Source organism: Carassius carassius, chromosome 28, assembly GCF_963082965.1.
Source record: "Carassius carassius chromosome 28, fCarCar2.1, whole genome shotgun sequence".
NCBI classification, from domain to species: Eukaryota; Metazoa; Chordata; class Actinopteri; order Cypriniformes; family Cyprinidae; genus Carassius; species Carassius carassius.
Window position 1 is genome coordinate 25,922,678 of NC_081782.1, and position 14,538 is coordinate 25,937,215.

Below are 14,538 nucleotides of genomic sequence, written 5' to 3' on the forward strand. Positions count from 1 at the left end.
TGGCTGACAGCACAGCACGGCAAACCACAGCAGCATCCTGGTACAGATAACAGGGAGAGAGAGAGAAAGGAGAGGAAGAAACAAGCGAGGGCTGTCTTTGGTTGGACAGGGCAGTCTCTTTGCTTCGTGGGCGGCGACTGGGTTTAGCTCGCCCTGGCTCATGTTTTGCCACATCTTGCTGCTGGCATGACGCTTGCTTCAGTGTCTTGTCAGTGGCTCTGGTGCTGCATGGTGCAGCACATGCTGCGTCATGGAAATATATTGGCATTTTCCCCCTTTTGCTACGTGGCATTACAAGCCCTGGCATTGTGATGTCAGACGGTGCACAACCCACAATGTTTTTCTGTGCACGCAGCATGTCCGATGTATCATGCAGTGGTCTGGGGCGTTGGTTGTCAGTGACTGTAGACTGGTTGCCAGGGTGGTTGGAGGGGTCTGAGAGGTGGTAAAGCAAAGTCATTATGGAGGTTTCAGAAGCCCGCATGTCCGCTATGTTGGTCTGTGTAGACAACGGAGCCAGCATAAGCGTTTCTGAGGTAGGCAGTTTAGCTAGTAAAGTTCTTATGCTGTGTGTAATCAGTTCAACCCTGAATGTGGGTGGGTGGGTTGGGAGTGACCACAGCCTGTTATTTAGCGTGCCAGTTTTGGCAAGGGTGTCAGTTTGATTTTTTAAGTCCTTGTCTAGACCTGGTAGCTTCGAGTGTCCTTTTACCTTCTTCCAGTACACAGTCACATTGTGTGTTTTTGTGATGTTATCACATTGCTGGAACAGGTGTTGGTGTTTGACTGGCTTGTTGTTTGCAGTTTTGAAACCATTCTGTCTACAGCATGGAAGATGGCACACGAAACTGAGTCTAGCATAGTTAGAGTCTGTACAGGCTTTGTTCAAACAGATATTGAATTCAGCTGGTGAGTCGGCATAGTCGAACAGACACCTGTTGAAGGTGAACTGTCGGTTGCCAAGTGTGAATGCCAGTTTGTGTTGGTTTTCCGGGTGCACCGGAATGGTCCAGAATCCAGAGGCCACATCAAGTGTAGGGAGGATTGTGGCTCCTCTGATTCAGGGCATTTCTTGTTCCATCTGTGTCTTGTGCCATCGTGACAGCGGCACCTTTTGATTCAGTTTCCTGTAGTCAATGGTGGGTCGCCCCTCGCAGTTAATTTTGAGGGCGGGCCAGATGAGGGTTGAGTAGGTGCTGTTGCATGGATAGATGACACCTTTCTCCAGCATAGATTCAATGATCTCCTGCACTGGTTTGTGTGAGGCGATGGGAATCTTGTACTGTTTGACAGAAGTGGGAGGAGCATCAGTGTGCGTAGGTATGCACACCGTATGTAGGTTGGTAAGACCACAGTCTAAAGAGTCTTTGGCACAGGATTCTTTGAGCTTGTAAAGAACTTGTCTGAGTGATCTGTATCACTCTGAAGTGCATGAGCGTCTTGTAGAATTTGCTGCACTTGAGATTGAAAACCTGTGTAAAGCTCCTCCGTCGGTGTGTCATCAGTCAGTTTGGTATTGAGAGGTGTAGCAGCTTCATCAGTCTCACTGACGTTCTGGTGGGAGACTGTGTATACTGCGAGGTGTCGGTCATCTGTCAGATCCATTCTGAACACCTGGTCTTTGCTCACCGACATGACAGATGTGATGGCGACGAATTTGAAGGGTGCAGTGAACAATGTGTTGTTTGTACTCCCTTCGGGTATCAGTGCAGGTGGAATGGGCTCAATGACAGGTAGTACAAGTTCAAAGTCAATAAAGTCATGGCTCACTAGCCATCCCAGCCGGTAGGCCTTGGGAATGTTAATGTCAGTTGTCGTGCAGTTGTTGCACAGGATGTAGGCTATACAAGATGACACTTCAGTGAGGGGTGTGGCTTCAAGTGTGAGTCCGAGTTCCACACATTCAGGTGAGAATTGGAAGAAACCCAGCGTGTGGTTTAAGGTTTGACCACATTGCAGGTTGAGCCGAACAGCGACCCCTTTGGTGTAAGCTGGTACCACCGTACCCTGTTCGTTGTCTAAGGTACAGAGGCTTGAACTTGAGCTTGAGCTTTTGTCTGTCGTAGGGGCTGTGTACCCATGGCTGGCTGCTGGGGTTCCCGTGACCTCTGTGACCTGGCAGTCTGGCTCTTGCAACCTGTGTGGCTGGAGGGAAAGAGGTTCTCGCACTTGATTAAAGTCTTTTAGCTGTTTGAAGTTCAGTAAAGGGTCAAAGTGGTCTAGCAGGTCTTTGCCAATGAGAAATGCATGAGTGTTCATTGGTGAGACATAAATAGGATGTACTAGACTCATTGGACTGGTTGTCAGGTAAATGGAAGTAACCTGTTCAAACCGGATGTCATTCTGGCTGTACGACTGTACATTCAGTTCACAAGTTAGAGATGTAAGAGTTTGATCTTGTCTCTTAGCTTCAAATTGGAGTCTTTTGAAAAGGTGAGATGAGATCACCGTAAGGTTTAATCCTGTGTCGATCAGGTCTTCCATGCTCACTCCTTTTCGGCCCACCTCCTTTTCGGCAAGGCTGCCCAGGAATGTTGGCATCAGGGCAGGTGTGACGATCGATGGGTGGTTAGGACCTGTCTTGTGTAGCTCGCTGCGAAGGCAGGTAGTCAAAGCAGCATTTTCTGGTACCTTGTGTTTGTGGTACCTGGTGTGAGGACCTGTGCTGTCTCGTTCAGGGTGTGCAGCTGTCAGCTGTGGAGCTTGGGTGATGCTGTTACCTTGTGATGTGACAGTTAGCTCTGTGGTCTGTGGATGACGAGCAGTGTTCTGGGTGCTTGGCTCATACTCTTCTTATAGTTCTTATGCTTAGACATAAGATGTCTGGTTCATCTTCCTTGTCTTCCTTGCAAGTTTTCATGTAAAGAAGCTCTTTCAGCACCCTCAGGATCTCTGCTGTCTCAGACGTGGCTGCCCAGTGTTTTTCTGATGTGGGCTCAGGATTGAGCTTACCAGTGTCATGTCGAGAGTGGTTCCACTGCCGGCTGTCGGGGCTTTGTGTCCTGGACGGTGGGGGCGGCTCTTTTTGGGTCGCCGGTCCCAGAATCTTTCAGAGCGCTCGCTCTGGTGCTTTGGACAAGCACCACCACGATTGTGTTGCCCTCTGCTGGCTTGGAACGGTATTGACTCTCTGTAAAAATGTCTGTGACTGTGGTGTTGTAGGGCGCCCTCTAGGGTTAACTCCAAGCAGCGCTCAGAGACAGAGATTTTGGGGTTTTTCACAGTCTTTTCATAAATAGTCTTTTGCTTGCAAGCTTTGTGGGCTAAGTTCCGTAACTCTTGTGTATTCATGTTACGCAGACACGCTGGGACTCTGAGATGAAAATTCCAACTGGCATGTAGGTTTCGGAGGAACAGAGTTTTTAAGTCGAGATCCTGTTCCATACCTGGTTCGTTGCATGCTCCGAAGTAGGCTTTTCGTAGCTGACTACAGAAAGTCTGTGGGTTTTCAAGTTGGCCCTGTTTGAGGTCCATAGTGTTAAGGAGCCCATGGTCTGAGTCTGGATCAGAGAATTCAAGAATCAAAGTTTTTAGCAGTTGCTGGTAGTCCGCTTTGACAGTCTCTGGTTGACGATCCAGAAAACTATGCACATCACGGCTGGACGTGATTTTTACCAGGTACAATGTGTTCACATCTGTCACGTTGGTGACAGTTTGCAAGTGAAAGTCAATTTCTTGTAAATAAGCGTGAACGTCATGTCCTCCTGCAGGATCTGGATTGAACGTAGGGATGTTTCCGGCTAGCTTGTCAAGTTCTCGGTGAGCCGTGCAGGGTTTAGTGGCATGCTTTCTCTGGAAGGGTTCTCCCACCTCCGTTGTTGACAGGTGTTCTTGTAAGCTGGCTGGCGATTTCTTGAGCCGTGGGCTTACACCCCCGTTTTCAGCTCTGGGTTCTTGGCTGAAAGGGTTGGAGTGGCGGGTCGTGAGAAACTCTGTGGTGTGCGTTTCCCCGATCCAGCCACAATGTTTCAGTTCTGTGTGAACAGTGTCAAGTTCATCTTGGAGCTCGTCTCTCTGCAGAGTAAGCTTGTTGATTTTAGCTCGGGCCGCTTGCAAGTGTGTTTTGCAGGCCCAGGTTTTAGAGTCTCTTTCTTTCAGTTCAGTCTCTGCTCTTTTTCGGAGAGCGTCACCTTGCTGGAGTTTTTTGTTGAGTTCTTTTAGGGCTTTTCTCTCCAGTTGTTCTCTTTGATCTGTGTCGAGGCAAAGATCTTGCAGGGCATTGTGAAGTCTTTCTACTTCTTTCTGTAGCTCTGGATCTGTGTCATCCTCTTTCTCGCGCTGGTTTTGGGTATCGAGGAGGAGCTGATCAAGACGACTCTGGGTTCGGGCCTGGTCCGTCCAGGCCTCCTCCGCTTGAAGTTTAAGTGTTGCTGCTTGCTGTTCAAGGTCGATGTTGCTCCGTTCGCTGAGCCGTGCCTGGGCGACGAGAATGTGAACTAGGCTCCCGAGGATCCTGGCGAGTTCTTTGTAGTAGTCGCTTTGGGTTGGATCGTGTGCCATCAGTTCATCTAGCTCGGTGTCTAGTTGCTCTGGGTGCTGCAGGTTACTGGCATCCTTGGGCAGGAAGGGGGTCGTCACTGCTTTCAACCATGTCGAGAGGTGGCCCCCGTGGACTGCTGGACTGGATGGCTGAAACATCCTGACTCCCTTTCGGTGAGAGAAGCACAGCACACACACACAAAAAGACCAATGCAAGTTCGTTCTACGGTTTAACAAGCTATATTCATACGGCTGTGCCGTTTATGAGAATTTTGAGGCTAACTGATGCAAACAGTCAGACAGTTCAGTAGCCAATTTACTTGGGTCAACGAAGGACCTGAAATGGAGATTTGACAGGCAGTAGCCTAGCGGGTCGCGTGATGACACCGGCTGCTGGTTGTCGCTCTACTATTTAGCTTCTTTGGTGGCTCTCACAGGTTACTGTCTCTATGTGAAATGAAAGAAACAAATCACAACAGAACAGAAGATAGAAAAAGATCAAAGTGAAACACAACACTTGAAATTAGATAAAACAATAGTAACACTATGTGTTAGTGGGAATAAGGAGGCCTAAGCCTACTGCTAGATTTTAAGATAGGGCCAACAGGTGAATGGGGCTATCTGAGTAGGAAACCTAGAAAGATGGTGTGGCTTGAAGAAGCAATGGGTCAAACACTTAAAATATATCCAGGGGAATATCTAATATTCTGTGGCTTATAATAAGTGGATGGGTTTTATCACATTTGGTTCACCTGGGTGAATTGAAGCCATTCAGGTGGAAACCAGTGGCTTGGTCAACCTCTCCGGCGCTCCCCAAACACTCAACCGCAGTGTCCCCGGTCCTCCGTTACTCTGGCCTTGCGCCCTCTCAAACAGCTTGTGACTTTTAACACAACCTGGCAACACCAAGATGTCAACCGCCAGACAGCACTACAAAATTGGGCTGTTCCCTAGAACCCTCTCTTAAAAAGAGAGTGGCCCTGCTTTAGGCCCCGGTTTAGGTACTGGTCCCAGAGATTGCGTTGTGTGTGTCGGCTGGACTGATTGACTACAGTTGGAGTGCCAAATTGCTGATGTCTCCGCTGCGTGCCGCAACGGAGAGAGATAAGAGGAACCGAGTTTCACTCACAGCCAGTGTCGGTAATGCTGGTCGGCTCCCTTGCTCACTGGAGACCTGAGATGACTGTCCAATCACCAAGGGAGTTCTACAATCAAATACAGATGAACAAAAGAAACTTAAAGTTAATTAAGGTTTGGTTTGTTTAACATCAACTAAGTAAATATATATGTAGAAATGAGAGGTAACAGCTTTACCTAATAATGATAAAACAAAAAGGGAATTATGATAATGATGGTAATTATCAAAATAGCCTAAGCCAAAGGAGAGAAGAAAATGAATCAAAATCGAAATAAAAGACAGGAATGAAACACGGGAGAAGTAGTAGCTGGTTTTCACCACAAGGGGGCGTACTCCCTCTCTGTGCTTAACCTGGTGAGCAGAAAACTTAATTCAAATTAAAAATTCAAAACTGGTTTAAATTGAAATTTAAAATAAGCATGTAAGAAAGAATTAAAATGAAAATCTGAATAATATCCTATAATAACCAATGATAACAGTAAGGTATCATTAATAATTATGAAATTGATCAAAAAGGGTAAAAGTAGACATGCATTTCAAAACAGAATTGAAAAGAGAGCAAAGAGCTGAGAGCCGATTTAACAGGAGACTGCCACTAGATGGCTTACCTTCTAAGTGGGTCAATCAGTTTCCACTATTACACAATTACATTTTAATTCAAATCATGTTTGAACCAAACTCAAAGTAAATGTAAACAGTCTGAAATTGTCTAACCTGGAATAATATTCGCATGAGCAAGGCTGTAAATGCAAATAATTATTGAGAATTTATACATCTAATGTCTAAATTCGGAGAGAGATAGTGAGAAAGGATGAATGAGAGAATAGGCGTGATCACAGAATCACGCGCTCAGTTATGCAAACTCAACAGACAGTAACCCTTGAAAGACAACAACGAATCAAATCATAGACAAACTTTAAGCAGCATTTAAATCTCCATAGAGAATGATACTTGCATGGTTCTCTTTGTGTATGCGAAAGACGAGCGTGCGTGCAGCGTGCGTCGGTCTGGGCGTGTTCTCTCGTGTCTTCCGGGGCGAGCGGACTCGCGCGAAGTTTTGAAGGTTCAAAGAAGTGATTCAGAGTTCTTTCTCGTGGGGAGGCGAATATGAGAGTAAAACTTAGTAAAGAAAAGAAACGAAAAGGAAAGAAATAAATTCTCCCGGAGGAGCCATGGAAATGGCTGTTCTCTCAGATGAAGTGCTTTTTCAAACTTTTCGAGTTAATCCTTTTATAGAGGGACTTGGTTCACGCCTCTGTTCATGCGAACAACCAATGAATGTCCAAAGATCTGAAGCGGAGGATCTTTCCTATTTATGAATGTTTGATTCAAAGCAAAACGGTTAAGTAGATACCAAACACGACAGATAAAAGTATACAGAACACAAAGTTACATTTCTATGTAGAACTACACACAGAATACATTGATAAAATAAAAGGGTACTATTCTCTTTTCTAAGAGTTAGCTTTCCTGTCCTGTTTGTTAGGTCATAAAGTTTTACGACCTGGGCAGGGGGGTAGAATTACAACTCATGATTCTATTTGAGAACATTAAAATTAGGAGAAACATTTCCAATTTATAAATTAGCAACTTGTGATCCTCACATAACAAGGATTAACCATTTTATGCAAAGCAAACCTATTCAAGATACATATTATTAAGGACTTATATAAAGAGCATAAAGAAAAGGTCATTTGTGTGTGTGTGCTTAGGAATGTGGGTGTTTTGTTTCTCCTTTGAGGCTGCTCACGTGACTCTGAAATTTCTTGTCGTAAATAATTTAAATCCAGCCAGGCTGGCGCCAGGCCAGGCATTTAGTTTACAAAGGTTTCATTTTATATGCCTGAATTCAAAATCTACAAGTGTTAAGTTTGCATTGTTTTAGATTCAACGAACCGTGATTCATTAGTTCAGAACCCTTGAATCGATGACCTACATATCCGTTACACTTGAATAGTGGAAGCATAGTTACAGTTAAATATTTATTTTGTATTATTTAATTATATATATTAAATTATGTTATTATGTTATGACTTGGACATTTTTACATATATGATCAATATTATTATTACTTTTAATAATAATTGGTGGCCCACCTGCAATACCATCGCTGCCCACAGGTTGAAAACCACTGAGGTAGAGAGCTCTGACAGCAAAGACAATTCAAGGTCAGGGCTAGACTGCTAATATGCTTCTAATATCCAAATCCGTTAAAGGATTTTTAGGCTGTATTAATTAGGTAAACTGGAACCGGGAACACTTCCAATAACAGCCAATGTACTTGCTACATTGTTAGAAGTATGGCATCTACGCTAATATTAGTCTGTTTCTCTCTTATTCCGAGGTTACTGTAGCCACCAGATCCAGTTTGTATCCAGATCAGATGGTCACTGCAGTCACCCGGATCCAGTACATATCCAGCCCAGATAGTGGATCAGCATCGATGGATTATGGTTCCTCGCCACTCTTGCCTCTGGATTGCAGTTGGGGACACATAATTTACAGTGATATAGTTGACTTGATTGCAAATGATTGCACAGATAATTTTTAAACTGAACTGAGATGAATGATGAAATCACTGAATTCAATGATGAACTGCCTTTAACTGTCATTTTGCGTTATTGACACAGTGTTTTCCTATTTAATGTTGTTCAGTTGTTTTCAGTTCTTTTTGGTTTAAAGTGCTATATAAATAAAAGTGACTTGACTTGACTAGACAAGAAGTCAGAAACCAGGGATCATTCTGGACCGGCAACCATCAAGAGGCTTGACTGAGGCAAGAAAGCCAAGGAGAGCAGAGAATTCGATGAACAGGCATGGCAGTCTGCGCATGAAGCATAACCAATAGGCAGATAGGGCAAAAAGCAGAAGGAAAAACAGAGTCTGACAGTGCCCCCCAACAACTGAAATGCAAGTTCCGGGATAAGAAGGATGGGAGCTAAGGTAAAATGGGACTGGAGATCATCACAAGCTGTCTGTGCAACCACTTCTTTCAGATATTGAAAACGTGCTAAATTGAGATATGAAAGAAATTGACATTCCAAAAGACAATGCTACAGCCAGTTATTCTACTTTGAAATGCACTTTCTGTGTCTGAATGGATTTTTTATTTGTTCTGTGTGATTCTGCAAACTGCCAGTATACCTAATAGTATATTGACATGCTGAATATTATTTTGAGTTAAGCAGTTGCTGATTATGTTGCTTATGTTTAGTGGATACTCTGCAAAATGGTGTAAGATGGTAACTCTGGTAAAATAATTGTTGAATAAATTATGCTATTATTGTTTCCTTTGTACACAAAAAGTATTCTCATAGCATCGTAAAATTATGGTTGAACCAGTGATGTCACATGGATTATTTTCCGAGGTTTCTGAACATAGGAACATTGTAGTTGCATTGCTTTCTAAGGAGGGTAAGAGATCTCCCAGATTTGATCAAACATATCTTAATTTGTGTTCTGAAGATAATCTGAGGTCTTTCATGTTTGGAATGAGAGTGAGTAATTAATGACAATTTTCATTTTCAGTTGAACAAACCCTTTAATTTAATGGTTTGCAAGCATTTATATAAACAGAATATATACTTTCATTGGAGCACCTAACTCCACCCCTACTCTAAACCTACCCACTCTGAAGAGTATAAAAACGTGATGTATATTCACATGTATTTATTGCAAAAACTGCAATAAACAGTATAAATGTATTACAAAAAAGTTGTGTTGCATTCCAAGTCGTCTGAAGCCATACAATCTTTATGTAAAGAACAGAGAAACTCTTAATGAGTTTAATTGCTGAAAAATGACCCCGCCCCCTTAAAGCGATTACATCTAATTAAGAAACTCTCAAACATTAGCATGATACAATCAATAACAAGACACACAAGGCTTCTTCTGGTGGCAATTTTTTTATTTGCATACAGACTGCATACAAGTTCTGAGCTTTACAGTAGATGGAGATGGTGATCATATCTATTTCTCTCACAAATCAATAATTTTGCCTCAGAAGATTTAATACATGTAGACTTAATTATAACATTTATGACTGTATTTGTATCTGCCTGTTATATCTTGTGTATTATTTACATCTGGTAGGTTTAAGGGCAGGGGTTGGGTGATGTGCTCATAAATGTGTAAATAGTGTAATGTAATTAAAATAGCTGTGACTGATTATATTGGAAAAAAAAAATGAAATAAATCATATATGCAATAATGGCAATATTATTACCCAATATTTGCATCTGCATATTGAAACCAAAGGTTTCTTATTTAAAGCAATGGAGGATTCTGCATGTTGAAAAATAATGCTAAAGGGCTACCCTGTACGTCAAAAGGTGATTCCAAATGGTCCTGACAAAGCAAAAATATGTGACGATTTGGGAGTGAGAATGTGTTGTTTTGAAAACCTAAAAGTGCACAAAGTTTTCTTTAAGGTAGGGTGATAGAAAATACAGTTTGTACAGTACAAAAACACCAGTACCAAAGTGTGTGTGTGTGTGTGTGTGTGTGTGTGAGAGTGTCTGAATACAGTTCATGTCATTGAGCAGCATTAATTAAACAATCTTTGTAAATAGACATAAATGCTATGTCAGATGCAGTTTTTGTTTAAACTTTGCAGTCAAAAGATAGCTTTTGTTGATGTTAAAAGAAAATTGAATGGTCTATTGTGACTGTTTGAAGCCAGCGGGGCTGTTTGCTGCTGCTATTGATGACTCTCAGTACAAAGACTTTGTCTGTCTAGAAATCGCTGAGATGTCCTGAGAGCTTGGTGACCTCACAAACCAGGGTGACCCTGCATTGATCACTGAAGTTTGTATATTGGACAACTGTTTATTTATCTGGGTCCATGCTGGCCAGAGTGTGATGTCGCAGTACATATGGACATGATTTAGGAAACGGGGAAGCACAGACAAGCAGAAAACAAAGAATCCCAATGCTGTATTATATATCAGAACTCTTGAAATCTTTCTAATACAAAAAAAAAAGAAAAAGAAAATCAAACAAACTAAAAAAAAAAAAAACAGTGTGTACCAACATGTTTTGGTAAATTATACAAATGTCCATAAACTGGGTCATGATGCAAGAGTAGTCACAACATCATAAACAAGGTCCCGTTGTGCTATTAGATTTTCCATATAAAAAAGAAAAAAAACTTTCTTGCTCTTAATTATTTCAACCATGAGTGTTAAGATTGTAAACAAAGACAAAATCTTTTAAAGTGACACACTGTCATGAAAAACGCTTGTGATGATTTGCAATTGACATGACGTCACTTGTATTAATTTGTGATGAAACAAAGGCCAGTTAACTTGCGTGCAATAATTGGCCCCTTGGTGATGTCAAATGTCTCTCTTGGTCAACTCAGATCTTAAGCCTGCGTCCCTTGAGTGCTATTTGGTGTGTTTTTAACCAAATGAAAGTAAGTTTGACCCTGACTCTAGTTATAGCAACAGAAACACAAAGGGCCCTTGAGATGAATTTAGCCAAGTAAACAGTCCAGTAATGAGTTAGAGCTACTATAAGACAAGCTAGCGAGATGAAAACTCTATAGAGAATAAAATATATATTATTATGGGTAGTTGATGGATAAATATTTTCATATAACCAAATAACACAACTATAATACAGTAAAACTATCTTAGTTTATTTGAAATGCATTGTATTTGTAGTGATTATTGGTCATAAAAAAACATCACAGAAACCACAAAACCAATAACGACTGCAAAAGAAGCAGATACAACAAAAAGGAAATGGGAAAACAAAACAGTATATTTACAACTTTTCATCAATTTCAATGAGTTAAATTAAAGCTTCAAATACAAAACACCTCTCATATGACTGAATTTTTTTTTCACAACATAGGGTTATATTTTTCACCAAGGTGTAAATATGTTTTGGTTTTCAGCATATCCGCATGTTGTTAAGAGGGAAACTTGATCAACTATAATTTCTCTGTTTTATCAACAACTCGAAGAATCTTTCTGCACAGAATATTTCATTCACACACTTTAAGCTAATTGGTTTCTACAATTTAGGCAAATGGAGGCCACTTTTATTTATTCCATTCTTTCTGATGTTTTTATTACTGTTTTCATTATTTGGTGGTTACAGAAAATTCTAGTCTCATACATTTGATTAAATCTCAAAACACCCTTCATTCTCCTATGTATGTAGGTGTTATGGCCTTCTTATTCAACTGGAGTGGCATATCTCTGACTGGTTGTTTGATACAAATGTTTGCCATTCATTTTATTGGAGCATTTCAATCAACTTTGCTTTTGTGGATGGCACTTTGCAATATGCAAATCACTTAATTATCATAACTACATGGAAATTCCTACACAGCAAAAAATCTGAGTGAAATTAACTCTGCTGGGAGTACATGTGAGACAACACTCAAAAGGGTGAAAGTGTTAAAATAGGAGAGTTAAATTAACACTGAAGCTAACTGCCTGTAGATTATGAGGCACATTTTATTTTCTAATCTATAGATTTTACAAAAACTGCATGCTGACTGTCAGTATCTATACCGCAACAGGTTGTTAACTAGTAGTCAGCTGACTTTCTGTAGATTTTGTTACCATCCTCTAAGTTGTCTACCAACTACTCAAAATCAACCTGTTAGTTGAAAGTCTACAGTCAAGTCAATCTATGATCAAGAGCATACACTGTATTATATCATCCTTACTTAAGGGTCTCAAATGCATCAAATTAATAATTATTTAACCATATGGGGTTTTAATAACAAAGTTCAGGAGGAGCACGATCAGATAATCATCCAATTTGGCACAGGTGCATCTCGTTTAACTAATCATCTTAACTACCCAGCCAGCAATGACATGTGGGGCCCAGATGGGTTAAGTACAGGTTCCATGGTTACTGTGTGGGCATGGGCTTTGGCTGGGTGAAATCAGCGGGTCCCATGTAGGTTTTGTAGTATGAGTCCCACATAGGAAGCCCATATAAGCTAATTACATGGGCCCCATAAGGGACAGGCATGGGCCAATTGGGCATGGGTTTGAACTGAGAACACATATATGGGTCCTGCATAGCATATTTATGGGCCAAGTGGGCATGGGTTTGATCTGGGAACACATATATGGATGGGCAAAGTGGGCATGGGTTTGAACTGAGAACACATATATGGGTCTTGCATGGCATATTTATGGGCTGAGTGGGGATGGCCGGATGAGTTTGATCTGGAAACACATATATGGGTCCTGCATAGCATATTTATGGGCCAAGTGGGCATGGGTTTGATCTGAGAACACATATATGGGTCTTGAATTGCATATTTATGGGCAAAGTGGGCATGGGTTTGAACTGGGAACACATATATGGGTCCTGCATGCATGGCATATTTATGGGCTGAGTGGGGATGGCCGAATGGGTTTGATCTGGGAACGCATATATGGGTCCTGCATGGCATATTTATGTGCCAAGTTGGGTTTAAACTGGGAACACATGGGTCCTGCATGCCAGAGGCGCAAAGTAACTATGTAGGCCTATTGAGTTATGTAATTACTTACTGTACAATTTGTATTAACTTGTAGTAACTCTACATTCGTGGCCAAAAGTTTTGAGAATTACATAAATATTGGAAATTGGAAAAGTTGCTGCTTAAGTTTTTATAATAGCAATTTGCATATACTCCAGAATGTTATGAAGAGTGATCAGATGAATTGCATATTCCTTCTTTGCCATGAAAATTAACTTAATCCCAAAAAAACCTTTCCACTGCATTTCATTGCTGTCATTACAGGACCTGCTGAGATCATTTTAGTAATCGTCTTGTTAACTCAGGTGAGAATGTTGACGAGCACAAGGCTGGAGATCATTATGTCAGGCTGATTGGGTTAGAATGGCAGACTTGACATGTTAAAAGGAGGGTGATGCTTGAAATCATTGTTCTTCCATTGTTAACCATGGTGACCTGCAAAGAAACGAGTGCAGCCATCATTGCATTGCATAAAAATGGCTTCACAGGCAAGGATATTGTGGCTACTAAGATTGCACCTAAATCAACAATTTATAGGATCATCAAGAACTTCAAGGAAAGAGGTTCAATTCTTGTAAAGAAGGCTTCAGGGCGTCCAAGAAAGTCCAGCAAGCGCCAGGATTGTCTCCTAAAGAGGATTCAGCTGCGGGATCGGAGTGCCACCAGTGCAGAGCTTGCTCAGGAATGGCAGCTGGCAGGTGTGAGCGCATCTGCACGCACAGTGAGGCGAAGACTTTTGGAAGATGGCCTGGTGTCAAGAAGGGCAGCAAAGAAGCCACTTCTCTCCAAAAAAATTATCAGGGACAGATTGATCTTCTGCAGAAAGTATAGTGAATGGACTGCTGAGGACTGGGGCTAAGTCATATTCTCAGATGAAGCCCCTTTCCGATTGTTTGGGTCATCTGGAAAAAGGCTTGTCCGGAGAAGAAAAGGTGAGCGCTACCATCAGTCCTGTGTCATGCCAAAAGTAAAGCATCCTGACACCATTCATGTGTGGGGTTGCTTCTCATCCAAGGGAGTGGGCTCACTCACAATTCTGCCCAAAAACACAGCCATGAATAAAGAATGGTACCAAAACACCCTCCCACAGCAACTTCTTCCAACAATCCAACAACAGTTTGGTGAAGAACAATGCATTTTCCAGCACGATGGAGCACCGTGCCATAAGGCAAAAGTGATAACTAAGTAGCTCGGGGACCAGAATGTTGAAATTTTGGGTCCATGGCCTGGAAACTCCCCAGATAGTAATCCCATTGAGAACTTGTGGTCAATCCTCAAGAGGCGGGTGGACAAACAAAAACCCACTAATTCTGACAAACTCCAAGACGTGATTATGAAAGAATGGGTTGCTATCAGTCAGGATTTGGCCCAGAAGTTGATTAAGAGCATGCCCAGTCGAATTGCAGAGGTCCTGAAAAAGAAGGGC